Source organism: Canis lupus, chromosome 6 (genome assembly GCF_048164855.1).
Source record: "Canis lupus baileyi chromosome 6, mCanLup2.hap1, whole genome shotgun sequence".
NCBI classification, from domain to species: Eukaryota; Metazoa; Chordata; class Mammalia; order Carnivora; family Canidae; genus Canis; species Canis lupus.
In genome coordinates, this window is record NC_132843.1 from 24,173,328 (window position 1) to 24,189,360 (window position 16,033).

General features: G+C 36.5%; 1 protein-coding gene and 1 pseudogene across 2 annotated transcripts in view; one reads left to right on the forward strand and one right to left on the reverse strand.

Moving 5' to 3' along the window:
• The window catches only part of GAREM1 (GRB2 associated regulator of MAPK1 subtype 1), a 201,228-nt gene that overhangs the window by 130,117 nt on the left and 55,078 nt on the right, over window positions 1-16,033 (reverse strand). The window lies entirely within an intron of this gene.
• Window positions 10,165-10,511, forward strand: LOC140634671 (large ribosomal subunit protein eL30 pseudogene; annotated as a pseudogene).

Consider the following 16,033-nt stretch of genomic DNA (forward strand, 5'->3'; position numbering starts at 1 on the left):
AACTTTAGCAGAGAAGATCAAGAAAACCTCAGGAGGAATATATAGCTTTTGGGCTGTTCCTAAATTCATGGATGAGCTGGGCTCTGAAAGGAGGGAGGCAATGGGGAAGGAGAAAAGGGTTTGGCATGAGAGAATGGCCAAAGCTCTGCTTTAGGAAAATTAACCTGGCAATATTATTATAAAAGCTGGATCAGAGAAGGGAGAAATCAGACCCATGGGGTGTATGTAGAAACCTTCTAGGGAAAACACACCACCATTCAGGGAAAAAGAAAAATGTCGTTTTCTGCAACTAAATTGCTATATCATAAACTGTTTTAATTTTATTCCGCAGTGAGCTCTACAGAGACAGCCAAGAAACAATTGCAGTCAAGTTAATCAAAATGAAAATTTAATGTTAAATCCTACTGCTAGCTGATGTAGTAAACACTCTGTCAAGAGGATCCAGAATGATTTTCGAAGCTATGAAATAGTAAGAAACCAGTGACTGTTTTTGAGCTTATGTCTTTTTTATTTTTTTAAACAAATGAACCATGTGCCTACTTGAGGCAAAAGAAGTTTCACAAAAATTGTCTAGAAATAAAACTTAATATAATCACTTAAAATGTCCTAGGGTAGGCCACTAATAGAGACACTACATTAAATGAATTCCTAAAGTAAACATTTTTGTGATATAATTATCCCGTTGCTTAACTACTACACATATATAACTACACACATATACATAAAATGCTAAAACTTGCATATTTAGCTCAAAGATGTAGTAACAAGAAGCCTAAAAGAAATGTGTGTTAAATTCCAAAATATGTTAATATCATCCTGAAATTTCCCCAGATCCAGCATGCTTCTGGGATATAGTTTACTTGCCTGGTTTGACCCTGACCCCCTCAACATTAAGTCTTATACACTCATTAAAATCATTTTTAAAACTAGGAAAACTAGAGTCCATGAATTCTTCAAAGTAAGTCTGCTTAAAAAAAATCAAATTCAAAATTTAAAATAAAAATTTATTAGGCAGACATGCACAAATTCTGCTCCTTTGGCTGCTGGGTCACTATCATCTCTTGATATACCTTTCTGATCTCTCCTTGTTACCTTCACAGATTTTTCCCCCTTTTACAATTAGCTGTAACACCAGGAGTTGCTCAAGTTTCCACCTTTAACCTGTTCACCGTTTCTCTCTCCTTTATCATCTTACACACCCCTTAGGGATTCAATTAGTTATGGACAACTCGCATATCCATGCTCTCAGCTACCAACTTGTACTCTGAGCTCCTCATCCAGACTTTATCTTCTACACTTTTCTACCTGGATGTCCCCATACTATTCATTCAGGCATTCCACATTCATCTAACAAACACGGAGGACCAGCTATGATCTAGAACCTGGTGATATAGTATTGAACCAAGTATCTGCTCTCATGGAGCTAACCTCTTGGCTGGGTTTTCAATCTCTTGTTCTTCACTCTGTCAATTTATTTAAATACTGCTGCAGATAAAACTTCCAAGAACACAGCATAGCTCATCTTATTCTTCTACTCACATCTGCTTTCAGTGGTTCTCATTCATACAGAATAAGTAAGTCTTTGGGTCAATATTCAAGGCCCTCAAGATCTATCCACAGAATATAAAACCAATACCCTCCAACACCATACACTGGAGCCCAAAAGACCTGTTTTCTGTGGCACACTCTTCTGGGTCTCTCACTTTCTTTCCTTTGCCTGAGTCTTATCTCCCAATCCTTATTTATTCACTATTGACATATCCATTCTTGAAAGACTAGCTCAAATGTCACCTTCATGAATGTCTTCCTGATATGAATATTTTTCATTTGAACTGTAGCTATTTTGTACTTTTGCTAATATTCCATGCTAAATTTATAAATTTCTTTAGGAGCACAGAGCAGGAGGAACCTGGACTGATATTTTAATATTTATGTATAGTTAAATGACACTAAAAATAATTTAATAATGTGGGAATTACAGGCATTTTTTTTCCTTTTGAAATTGGTCTATACATTCGTCAATTTTGAGGATCATGGTTATAAAGTTTAAGGAACAAAGATAATTCAGGACCATAAATGCTGTTAGATAAGATCCTCTCTAAACTACCTTGTCTTACTAACATCCACAGCAATGCAATGACGTAGCCCAGACTCAATGCCTCATAGTTTTGTTTTGCTTTTTTAATATCCAAATATAAAAATGTTTATATTTATTTATTTTCCCCCATTGAATCTTTTATTTTTATGCTGCCTGTAATTATTTTTAGCTTTGCTTAAATTGTAATAGAATTCATTACATTTGAATATACTGAATTAGTGCATAATTATACTGTCTTTATATATGGATTACTTAGGGTATGTTCAGAAACTTGTATGTCTGTCATAGTAGAATCCAAATCTCTATTAAATTTGTTTTTATTTTTAAATATGAAGTATGATGTACTTGGATGACATCTATAATGTTTTGCAATTAAACCTGTTAACTCACTGCTGATGAGTCTTCTATTAAGGTTGGGCTGAATCCAGAGAACACAGACACACACCCACGTTGGTTTGTTTTTCTGCTACCTTCATGTAACAAAGAACAAATATATGATTTTACAAAATTCCCTAAGTTGTGCTATGATTTTGGCAATTAATAAATTACAGTGTTTTTGATTTTCCACTTCTGTGTCTCTTTGTTCTTACCTGTTGGCATTTCACACCAGAGTAACAGACTTGGTCAACAATTTGGGTTCTATCTCTACAGAACGTGTGCAATTTTAATCCTTTCAAATTCCAGAATACCTGATTTTCCAATTTGCATAGCAAATATACAAACTCATATTGCTGATTATCTTTCTTTTTAAAGTATGCCTTTATCCCCATTTAGCTTGGTCTCTTCTCAGCATGTCAGGAGAACCGTGTCCATGGTGGATATTCATGTATTTGCTGACTGATTAATGAGGCCTCATTGAAATAATCTGATTTGTTAATACATGTGTAACGAGAATCAGATTTACTAAACCTGGCATTGTTTTTATCTGTTACGGATATAAACTGCTTTTTATGTTGAAGCTAAATCTATCAATGAGTAAATTAATAGGTTTTATGGTATCTGTTACTACTTGCTACAAATCTAATTTAACAATTGTGCATTGTTTTATCTTACTAATGTTAAAAGGAAAGCCAGTCAAGTGGACAACACTGTATTTTACCTCCTCATTTTTAATAGAGTTGTTTCATTTTAATTATGTGTTGACTTGATCTTACAACCCTCTTCATGTAGATTGAAACCCTATTGAGTCAGTTACATAACTCAAACCACTTCATTTCTCTTACAACTTAAACTTTTTTTCAGAAAACTATTTTCAGAAAAATAATCGACATAAATCACTGTATGATGGTCTGACATACACACATAGTGAAATGACTATACACTAGGTTTTAGTTAATATCCATCATCTCATGTAGAAACAATAAAAAGAAAAAACATTTCTTCTTGTGATGAGAACCCTCAGGAAAAAAAAATCTTTTTTTTTTAAGATTTGATTTATTTATTCATGAGAGAGAGAGAGTTAGAGAAAGAGAGAGAGAGAGAGAGAGGCAGAGACATAGGCAGAGGGAGAAGCAGGCTCCATGCAGGGAGCCCGATGTGGGACTCGATCCTGGGACCCTGGGATCACACCCCTAGCCGAAGGCGGATGCTTAACCACTGAGCCACCCAAGTGTCCCAGGATCTACTGTCTTAACAACTTCCCTGTCCATCACACAAGTTTTAACGTAGTCTTCATGTTGTACACTACATCCCTAGTACTTATTTATCTTATAATTGGAAGTTTGTGTACCTTTTGATCACCTTTTTGCAATTCCCTCTCCCCTCTCCATTAAAAAAAAAAAAAAAATACCTTAAGTGACAGGGGCTGATAACCAGACAGGTTCCTCTTCTTCTGACTCCCCTTGCAGTTAAGTGGTGCCATGTCACTGAGTTTTAGACAGTCGGGTATGAGCAGAAACACCTCCCACTTCCTGTCCTTATCCATGAAAGATGCCCACAACCCATCCTCTCTGCTCTTTTCTCGGGCAAAGGCTGAATATGGATTCCCAGGAAGACCTTGGAACAACCTGAAGATAGCATGGCTGCCAACAGTCTGGGTTCCTTAATCAATACACAGCGGTACAAACCACCTGCCTGCATCCTCACTACGTACGGAGCTGGGATATGAGAAATACACTTCTAGGTGATACTATGCCAGTGATGTTATAGTTTTTCTTTTTTTGTTTCAGTATTAGACTCTGTTACCTAAAACATCAATATGCATGATCTGCAATGCCAGCAAAGCCTTCTGATTATAGTGATCACAAAGGTTATATTACAGAGGCTTTTCCTTCTAAGTATTCTTCATAAATGCAAGCTTGAATTTGCCAGGGTAGCTTAGACTAAAAATTCCTTTCCTCATTCTTTTAGTTACATTTTATCCCATAAGCTGAGGGGTATAATTAAATGCTACTTAGTGAGCATCCTCAAACATTATCAGTGTGTAAGGTTCTAGTTACTCTATTGTCTTCCAAATAAACAATATTTACTGTGACAAGAGAACATGGCACTGCCATACTGTCCCAAAGAACTACAATCCAAATGACATGGCAAATAAAGAAAAGCTATGGGCAGTAGGGAGGTAAAGGAGAGCAAGAAATGATGTCATAGTAAATTGCTATGACATCAGTTAAAAAGCAATCATGAAACCATGAAATTACAATGTTGTCTGCAATGAAAAAGCACTAAGGTATTCTAAAAAGGAAGTAATAGAAGAGGAGGAAAATCCTAAAAGAATTAACTAATTAGCAACTAATTAAGATAGAGAAATTATAAAGTAATCAGGGAGGATGTGGTTATGGGAAACCACTAGAGCACAGGTAGTAATTTTGAAATCAATGGAAACTGAAAAACAAAACAAAATTTTGCCAGTGGAAAAGAAAACTCTAGGAAGAAGCGAAGAAACTGCTTTTAGCCTAATGGTTGAAGTATTAGAAGAAAATGAAGGACCGGAGAGGAAGGATTGGACATAGGTATCAATCAAATAAAGGCATCTAAAACCACCTGATAAGAGAGATTCTCAAAAAGTGTAGTAAGGAGTAAAGAAGATAAAGCTTCTGGCACAGACATCATGAAAGCAAAAGGAAAAATCAATGTCCTAGTTCTGGGCAGACACAATGAATACTGTTAGCAACCTAAGAGTCACCCCAATAGCATCCCCCTACTCCAAATATTGAACACTAGCATGATCCTCCAATGATATGCATGCACCTGCATCTCAACATTCATCCGCTTTAACAGGACAGTCCATTTCTAAGCAACAACATTTTGTGACACTAAAGTGTATCTTGTGGAACAGAGAAAAGCCTCGGCGGGTGGATGGGGGTAGGAACAGTAGACAACGCCACTACCTGAGCTTAGCTGCCATCTAGCTCTAACCCCTTCTAAAATGAGACCATATCTGCTGTCTCGGGTCCTGCTCTATTTTTAGGGGCTGATCATCTCTCGTGTGTAAGGAGAGGAACCTGCAGCCCTAAGGAAAACAGTGGTTCCAACTCTGAGCTGAAGAGTCACTGTAATCCTCTAGGGACTTGTAAAAACAACTCCAATGGCAGGGAGGGTGAGAGCACACACCAGATTGCTGAAATCCGAATCTCTGAGACTGGGGTCCAGAAACCTTCAGTGTCCTGAAATCTCGGGCATCCTATTGGGCAGCCTGGGTTCAGAGCACAACTGAGGCAGGCAGTTTAGTGCACAAGCCCTGGAGAGACATCACCTACCGGGTGACCCTGGTCTTTCGCTTATTGTGAGAAGGGAGCAAGATAAGACTTATCAGGTGCTTACAAAGTGTCAGCCACCTAGTAAGCTCTCCAAAAGTATCATTACTCTTACATTACTCTTATTGTCCTCAGATACTTCGGTTTACAGGGTTTTCTCAGACTATCAAACTTGCATAGCTTTTATTGTCTGATTTTTTGCATTTTGTAGGAAATATAAATTATCCTGTGTCATTTAACATTTTAGGCATATACATTATTTTTCTTCAATTAGACTGTGGCATTCTCGGGTGCCAGGGACTTTTCTTGTCTTCTTACCAGACCAGGGTCATAGACCCAGCTGGTATCAATAAAGCATCACTCATGATTATTTGACATAGTCATTTTTCACTACTGAGTCCCTACAAATTGACACACTGAGCTATCAGATCAAATGAAAAGGTTTTTTTCTTCTTCTTTTTTTATCTTCTATTTTACAACAAAGAATAAGGGCAATTCTATTTTCTCAACCCTCTCTTACTATTTAAACCTTTTTTAAAAACCAGATTATTGGGACGCCTGGGTGGCTCAGTGGTTGAGCGTATGCCTTCGGCTCAGGGCATGATCCTGGAGTCTCAGGATCGAGTCCCACATCAGGCTTCCTGTGTGGAACCTGCTTCTCCCTCTGCCTGTGTCTCTGCCTCTCTCTGTGTGTCTTTCATGAATAAATAAATAAAATCTTTTAAAAAAATTATTTCAGGTTAATAGGAAGCTCTTCATCAAGAATGACTATCAACTTAATGACAACAACTTGTAGCAGTTTTTGTTATGATTCACCTTTAACAAGAAGGTGGCAGAAATTACTAGATGTCCACCAATATCTCACTCATAGTCCCCTTCTGTCAGCTGGGCACATGGCTGCCCAGAATACAGAGCACTGTTTCCACCTTCAATATCCCTACTCCCATATAGGTACAATAGTGTAACCAAGTTTTGGCCAACAGAAAATAGTGGAAACAATATGTGCCACTTCTAAGATTTACTTTTTAAAAATGTCTTTCCTATACCAGAAAATTCACTGATCAAAATTTACAATTCAATAATGTTAGTATATTCAGAGTTGTGCAAACACTACAACCTAATTATAGAACATTTCTATCATCCCAAAAGAAATCTCATAACCATTAATAGTCCTCACCCTACTTCTCACCCCAGCCTGAGGCAACCACTAATTTATTCTCTGTGTCTATACATTTGCCATTCTGGACATTTTATATAAATGGAATTATAAAGTATGTGACTTTTTGAGTCCAGCTTCTTAGCATAATGTTTTCAAGGTTCATCTATCTTGTAGCATGGATCAGCACTTCATTCCTTTTTGGCCAAATGATATTTGAGTATATGGATATACCATGTTTTATTCATCCATTCATCAGATGATGGACATTTGGACTATTTACAGTTTTGGTATTATAGCCTGCTGCTGATATGGACATGTGTGAACAAGTTTTTGTGTGTGTGTGTGTACATACGTTGTGGACATACTTCTCTTGGAAATATACCTAGGGGTGAAACTGCTAAGTCACATGGTAATTTTTCCACATTCCTCTCCAACACTTGTCATTATCCGTGTTTTTAATTATAGTCATCTTGGTGGGGGTGAAGTATGCCTCACTGTGGTTTTGATTTGTATTTACTGAATGATGAGTGATGTTGAGCCTCTTTTCACGTGCTTACTGGCTATTCCTATATCTTTTTGGAGAAATGTTTATTCAGATCCTTTGCCCAATTTTAAATTTGGTTATTTGTCTTTATTGTTAAGTTCTAAGAGTTGTCTGTATATTTTGGATACAAGCTCCCTATCAGACAGATGATTTGCAAACACTTTTTGTCATTACAGAGACTGTCCTTTCACTTTCTTGATAGTGTCCTTTAAACCACAAAATATCTAAATTTTGAAGTCAAATTTATTTTTTCTTTTGTCATTTGTTTTTGGTGTCATATGTGAAAAATTGTTGCTTAACCTAGCATCATGAAGATTTACGTCTATATTTTATAGTTTTTAGTTCTTACATTTAGGTTTGTGACCCATTTTGAGTTATTCTTTGTGCATGCTGTGAGTAGGGTCCAGCCCTTTGAATGTGGATCTCCAGTTGCCTGAGCACCAGTTGAATGGTCTTGCCTCCTTGTAACAGTAAGTATAAGGGTTTATTTCAAATGTGTTTATTTCATCTTAAATGTATGGAGATTTCTACCCTTATGCGAGTACCACAATGTCTTAACTGTAGCTTTGTAATAAGTTTTAAAATTAGGAATGTGAGTCTTCCAACTTTGTTCTTCAAGATTGTTGTGGTTTTTCTGGGCCCCCTGCATTTCCATATGAGCTCTATAGATTAGCTTGTTTATTTCTGCCCCCTAAAAAGCAAGCTAGGATATTTCGATAGTGACTATGTCCAATCTATGTATCATTTTGGGAACTGTCATCTTAATAACCTTAACTCTTCTGATCCATGGAATATCTTTGCATTTATTTAGATCTTTATTTCAATGAAGTTTTGTAGTTTTCAGTATGCAAGGCTTGCACTTCTTTCATTAAATTTATTCCTAAGCATTTTATTCCTTTTGATGGTATTACAAATAGAACTGTTTTTAAATTCATTTTTGGAGTGTTCATTGCTAGTGTAGAGAAGCACAAATGATTTCTATATATTAATCTTTCATAACCTGAAATGTTACTGAACTTGTTCATTAATTTAATAGTTTTGGTTTGTTTATTGCAGATTCCTTAGGGTTTTCTATAAAAGTTAATATCATCTGCAAATAGAAATAGTTTTATTTCTCCCTTTCCAGTCTAGATGCTATATTTTTTTGTTTGCTTATTTTTCTGTCCTTAATGCCCCTGGCTAGTCTCCAGCACACTGCTGAACATAAATGGTAAACAAGATGCATGTTTAGAGAGGATTCTTTTCCATCTTTTTTCTTCCTGATAGTTGGAATGTCAATGTGAATATTGGAACAGGAATGGTAGTGATCATTTTGGACTTTGATGGGTACTTACTACCAGAACTGAGTCCATTACATAGCAACAACTGAAGAGAAACCTGGTCTCCTTGGGCAACATGCCAATCTGTAGTTTTGTCTTTGGGTCTCTGTGACTTCAAGCCAACTCAAGGCTAAAGTGATACAGGAATATTAAAATAATGTAAGAATTATGGTACCTTCATTATACAACCAAAATATATGAACTAGATTCAAAAAGGAAAAGAATCTTTTATTAAAAATAATAGTATTAAAGGTGCCTATGTAAGGAAGTACTGTCTAAGCCTAGTTCCTGGTTGTAAAATCTGAGCAATGTCTGGCATTTTTTTTTTTTTTTAACTTCAGAACAATGCCACAGAGTTCAGAGGAATAGAACTCCTCAATATTATGCTTCTGATCATTTCTTTCAAACTTCCCAACTAGTCTGTGATTGTAGAGGCTATATTACCAATTCAGGTTTACTTCATAAAGACAAGACTATTTAAAAAAAAAAAAAAAGACAAGACTATTATTCAAAAATCACTAAAGACATTATCATGCATTTAATAGAACTTTTAATTTTTATCTAATTACAGATAGGAGTTATATGTTAGCTCACATTTGGATGGTTAAATTAACATATATGATGAGCTTTGGCTCTCAGTTATTTATGAAACCATATTAGGGGCATGGCTCTAGATGGGGTGGTATCAAGTATCCCTAAATGCATAGAGAAACATAATGTTTTTAGATTAATGACAAAAAAACATTACGAAGAATACAGATGAAACAACTTTCCTAAAATTTACCATCAATAGGAGAATTAACATCAGCATCAAGTACCTCAGTGATAGCACACGAAAGGTACCACAGAAAGGAGGTTACTCCACATCCCGCCAGGTATGCATCCATTTGACCATGACTGAGAATAAAGATCCAGAACTCTCAACTCTTCCCCTTGCATCTCACTCTGGCTATGAGCCTGCAGTACAGAAACTCTAGCATCCATGTTAGTAGCTGCCTGTATTCTGAAAATGCGTAAGAATGTAAAAGAAAGCAACTTAATTTTTTAAAGCAGAATCTGTAATATGCCAACTCCATCAGGGAGGTTTTCTTTCCTTGAAAGCCTCCAGGATATTTTTATTTTTGGAAAATATTATGATTAAGTTAAAACAAATATGTGCTGTCATAGCATATTTACTAATTGAAAAGTGGTGTCCAGTTCCTTTACTGTCTTAAAGTATCAAAAGTTTAGAAAGATAAAGCAAATGCTAAGGGAGGACTTAAATCTCCATAGCAGCTCTTTTCTCTCCTGCTCCCAGCCACCTTGGAAGCTGCTCTCAGTTGGCGCCTTCCTGAACCTAAGACAGGAAGATGGTGGCCACAAAGAAGATTAAAAGGTCGCTGGAGTCGATCAACTCAGGCTCTGACATGTTACGAAAAATGGAAAGAACAGGCTGGGATACAAGCAGACTCTGAAAATGATCGGACACAGCAAAGCAAAACTGGTCATCCTTGTCAACAACTGTCCAGCCTTTAGGAAATCTGAAAAAGAATACTACACCATGTTAACCAAAACTGATGACCATTACTACAGTGGCAATAATATTGAATTGGGCACAGCATGTGGGAAATACTACAGTGTATGCGTACCAGCTATCGCTGATCCAGGTGATTCTGCTGCCATTAGAAGCATGCCAGAACAGACTGGTGGAAAATAAACCATACAAAATTTTTCTTGAATAAAACTGGCCAGAGCTTTTTTTTTTTTTTTTTAATAAATAAATAAATCCCCATAGCACCTATCTTCACCTGAGTGCTATATACTGAATGACTAGGAACCTTCTTATCTCCTCAACTAGATCATATTTGCATTCCAGAAGACTTCTGGGCATAGACCAGGTGTATAATAAATGCTTTATGAATGAACAATCCTGGGTAGAAATTGGTTGAGTATTCACATCAAATACCTCTAAGTATAAATCAAGCACTTATATCTTAGTTAACATTTAAACACTTCGATGAAAGAGTATTTAGAAAAGGTTATTTTTTCGGTATCTCCTATTGATCACTTCCTACCCTAAACAAACATCCAGAAATCTACATTGCCTAAAATCCCTTCTTTAGATGAATAATCTATTCAAAGACCCAAAGACTGTAGTCTTGGCTTCTAAGCAAATGAAAGAATTGTTGTATTTTTACATTTTATGGTTTACTGTGAAATCCCAACAAGAAGAAAAGGAACTAGAGATTAATTTAGACAAAGTACTAAGTGGTAAAGATGTCAAAGAACTTCACAGTGAAATCTAAGCAAAAAGAAATGTGTGAAACAAAAGAGAAAGATGTTTAAAATGAGAGAGAGATTAGGGATATATCATTACCTCTTTTCAAATGAACCTTTGGACAAAAGACTCCTTTTCAACAGATTGGCCAGGAATAATAGATACCTGCTGTATGAAACAGAAGTATGCCTACTTAAGTCAAATCTGAAATGTTATGCTCTGAAATAGTGAACTGAACTTAATATTTAAAAGATAAGAAATCTATGCCAAGTGATTTTTGGAAAAACAGGTGAGCAATTGTAATACCGGTATTTCTACAAACATTTAAAATATATGAAATCTAGCACAGTGCTTGGCAAATACCATGGAATCACATTTCTAGCAGGTGAGCAAGGAGACTCAGATTTATATCAGAGAGCTGACACAGGCAAATGATTCTTTGGCATTCCATAAAGGACAGTATTGGACATTCTTCTCTCAGTAAGTCTGACATACCGGTGTATCCTCCAGTGCTGCGGAGTGAATATAAGATGATGAATTTGGTTGGTGTGAGGTAGGTACTTATCACACTGTGTGAGATGTTCACACCAAAAAAAAAAAAAAAAAAAAAAAAAGAATCACTCAGAGACCAGGAACAACTGAGAGAACCAGAGAAGCAAGCAGGCCTTGTTTCAGGATCTTCCCAGACATCAAACTACCTGAGAGAGGGCAAAAGCCAAATCACCAGACACATTTCCAGGCTCTTGCCACTCCTGCCCCCATATTCTTTGTTTCCACTTATTTAAATGAATATATGATGACTCCGTAAGTTACGTGGGAGACTGTGAACTCTCAGAAATAGCCTACAGTTTGAAGCCAGATTTAGGTAAATGCAGTTCTAGTACTTATTAACTATATGACCGTGAGCAAATTAATTTCTTTGAACCAGGGTGTTCTCACATTTACAATGAGAGTAATAAAACTGTAAGCAAGTTGAAATAACTAAATGAGAATAAATAAAAGAACTCAGGATAGTAACCTGTGGATAAAAAGCTCATGAAACATAGGACTTTAGTTTTATTTACTTCTTCAGTTAGTGTCCTCTCCCTATCAGCCTGACTCAGGTACATAATGCAGTTTTTTTGTTCAATGAGAAAATATAATGTGCAAAGCTTTGTACATTATGCTTCACTTCTACTCCAATAAAACGGAGGGGTGATATTTATCAGGTGTAAATGTTATGTTAAAGCCAACAATTTATTTCAAGAGGATAAACTGAGCCACAGGTCACCTTGTGGGATTTTCATTGTCATTTTTGGTTTCAAATTTGATCTAGATCCCCTTGAACTTTATTACGTGACAGATAAAGCAAACATAAAATACTAAAGAATCAAATTTAATAATGATTAAATTATTAAATGCCATTAAAGTTATACCAGGAGATATATTCTTAAGAAAAATATCTGAATTACATATTTGACAATTTTTAGAATTTTCTCATATTAAGCAGATTTCCAAAAATATTGCATATAGTCTTAAAAAAGCAAAACCAAACAAGATTTTGAAAAAAAGAAAGATTTAAACATATGCCACTGCTGAAAATCTCATGATCTAGTACCAATGCACAAAAACAGTGAATTCAAATATTCTCTGTACACATAAAAGTAGGTTAATGAGAAAAATGCAAACACCAAAATTAAGACTTGGGTTAATTTTTCCAGGTAGGTTGCCCTGAAGGCAAAAGGTAGACAACACTTTGCCTCTATAACTTCAAAATACATAAAATAAAAACACTTTATATGAAAGATCATGTGATAAAATACTAGACACAAAGACTTAAGAAAAATAAGATCATCAAATTTTATTGACCAGATTATACAGATATATAGTAGCCCTAAAAGAAATGCAAAGCATGTGTTATAAGTAAGGTGCAACTTCTCAAAACAGAACTGGAAAACAAAATAAAAAACCATCTGTTCTTTCCAAAAATCTAAAAAAAACCCCAAAACCCAAAATACCAGTAGTTTAGAGACTAGAGACTGGAAAATATCAGGAATGAAATTGGTATTGTGGTTACTTACATCCCCTAATCAACTATGTTCCTTACATATAAATTATTAATACAATTTTCCAAGGCAAATATAATAAAGAAAACCACCTTGACACAGAGTCCTTTGTACACAGTACCATCTCCTAAATGCATAATCTGAGACCTGGATTTATTAACTAGTTTAAGAAGAGGCAATATACAGTTGCAAGGGTTCTCAAGTATATTATGTGTACATATACTTTGCAAGGGTTCTCAAGTGTATTATGTGTACATATACTTTTTAAAATAAAAAAATCTATTTTAGTGGATCAAAATTACTTTGACAATTATAGATAAAAGGTCTATATTTGCAAATTTAAAATAGGTTAAATTTTATAAGATTTAAAAAGTCTTCACAATGTTAACAAATAAGGGGTAGCACAGCTCAACTTAATAAATGTGGGGAGTTCCCCGACCAAGGTCTAATAGTGAATCACTTTGTGAATGTAACCAAATGACTCAAAGTATTCTAAAGCTTGCCCAGACAGACTGATAAGTAGAATCTAATGTAAGCATATATAAGTATACTAGATTTTTCTCAAAGGCAAACCCAGTTAAAGAAGTTTACCTGAATAATGTGGATACATTAAAAATGAATATAAAAAGCTTGCTATGCCATCCCCTTCTGCCTTCCAGATCTAAGAAATAGTTTTACAGATTATTCAGTGGACCATCCAGTGTCCAGGATATTTCACTACTTAATAAAAAGAATATTTCCTTCTATTTCAGTGTTTTTTTCTATATCCAAAGGAAATACTAGGTAGAGGGTCCAAATAAAACCAAGGAGACTAAAATAGAACAATCACACATATAATGTGCTCTTTTCCCCTGAAGTAAGACAGTCACACGGAGATACTTTCTTCACTAGTGGGACTTCAATGTTCATGATCACTCAACTGTTCCTTGTTGCTGGGTACTATAAACACCCACCAGCACATCCCACACATCTCCTTCTGTTCTAGGTCCCCATCCCACCTCTGCTATGGGATAGTCACATATTGCTCTTTTGCTTGTTTTTCTACATATGAAATGGGAACAGCAAACTCCATTCAATGAATAACGTGAGAAACATCTACAGTATGATGTAACATCACCAAGAATTAAACCACGAAGTGAAAAGGAACAGAAGCTTCAAGCATGTCACTTCAACAATATAAATATGGAAAGATTAAGGCCTTCCCTACCTTCCCCCACAGGATGAAACCTATACCGAGAATCATAAGATAGAACCCAAAATTGGGCTCTGGGTTTCATTTTATTTTAATTTTTTAAGATTTATTTATTTTTATTTTAATTTTTTTTAAAGATTTTATTTATTCATGAGAGACAGAGACGGGGGGGGGGGGGGGGGCAAAGACACAGGCAGAGGGAGAAGCAGGCTCCATGCAGGGAGCCCAACGTGGGACTCGATCCTGGGCCTCCAGGATCAGGCCCTGGGCTGAACTGCTGTTCAGCGGTGGTGAACTGCTGAGCCACCCAGGGATCCCCCAAGATTTATTTATTTATTTGAGAGAGACAGCACTGAGTGCATGCACATAACTGAGGGGAGGGGCAAAGAGGGAGGGAGAGAAGCAGACTCCCTGTTTAGCATGGAGCCTGATGCAGGGCTTTATCCCACAACCTTGAGATGAAACTATGGTTCTATCCCATAACTATGGCTCTATCCCATAACCCTGAGATGAAACCTGAGCTGAAACTAAGAGTCTGATGCTTAACCAACTGCGCCACACAGGTGCCCGCCAGCTCAGGGTTTTATTTATTTATTTTTATTTTTTTTTTTAATTTTTTTTTTATTTATTTATGATAGTCCCAGAGAGAGAGAGAGAGAGAGAGAGGCAGAGACACAGGCAGAGGGAGAAGCAGGCTCCATGCACTGGGAGCCCGATGTGGGATTTGATCCCGGGTCTCCAGGATCGGGCCCTGGGCCAAAGGCAGGCGCCAAACCGCTGCGCCACCCAGGGATCCCCAGCTCAGGGTTTTAAAAGACAAGAGTTTGAGAAAAGAAATTGGAGTCTACTTAATTCAATGCAATAGTGACCATTAAGGCAACAAATGGAAAACATTACTGCCAGCTTGAGAGATGCTAACACTGCAACTCTGAAGACCAATGATCAGCATTATCAGAGAGAAACGGAGTAAGGGACAGTATATTAGTTTTCTATTGCTACGTGACAGATTACCACAAATTTAGCAGCTTAAAAATAGCACGGAAATCTGGCACGCATGGCTGGGTTCTCTGTGGAGGTTGAAATCCAGCCATTGGCTGTCCAGGTTCTCCTCTGGAGCTCAAGGTCCTCTAAGCTCACTCATGTTGCTGGTAGAATCCAACTGCAGTTGTAAAACTCAAGTCATTTTCTTGCTGGTTATTGACTGGAGATTGACTTCAATTCCTAAAGGGTGCTCGCAGGTCCTTGCTGCATAGCCCTCTCCTTTTCTGAGCAATGCAGAACTTGTCTCATGTTGAATCTCTTTCCTGCTTTGGATTATCTCTGACTTTGCTTCTTAACTGGCCAGAGGAAACTGTTTTGAAGGGCTTGTCTGATTAGGTTGGGTTCACCAAGGATAATCTCTCTATCTTAAAGTTAACTGATTGGGGACCTTAATTACATCTGCAAAATGCCCTTTGCCACAGAACATGACATAATCTGATCGAACACCAGGGGATGGAGATCAAGGGGCCATTTTAGAATCCTGTCTACCGAAGAAGATAATACAGAAAAGAAGCCAGTTATTCCAGTAGAGGGCAGATACAGAATTTAAGTCAAGAGTTTCATGAATAGACTTTGTATTTAAACAGTAACTTCCAAAGAGATTTTATGGCCAAAAACAATCAAAATCAACTTATACTTTGAGATATTAGAATATGAAAACAGTTGTTACCCTGACCAAGGTG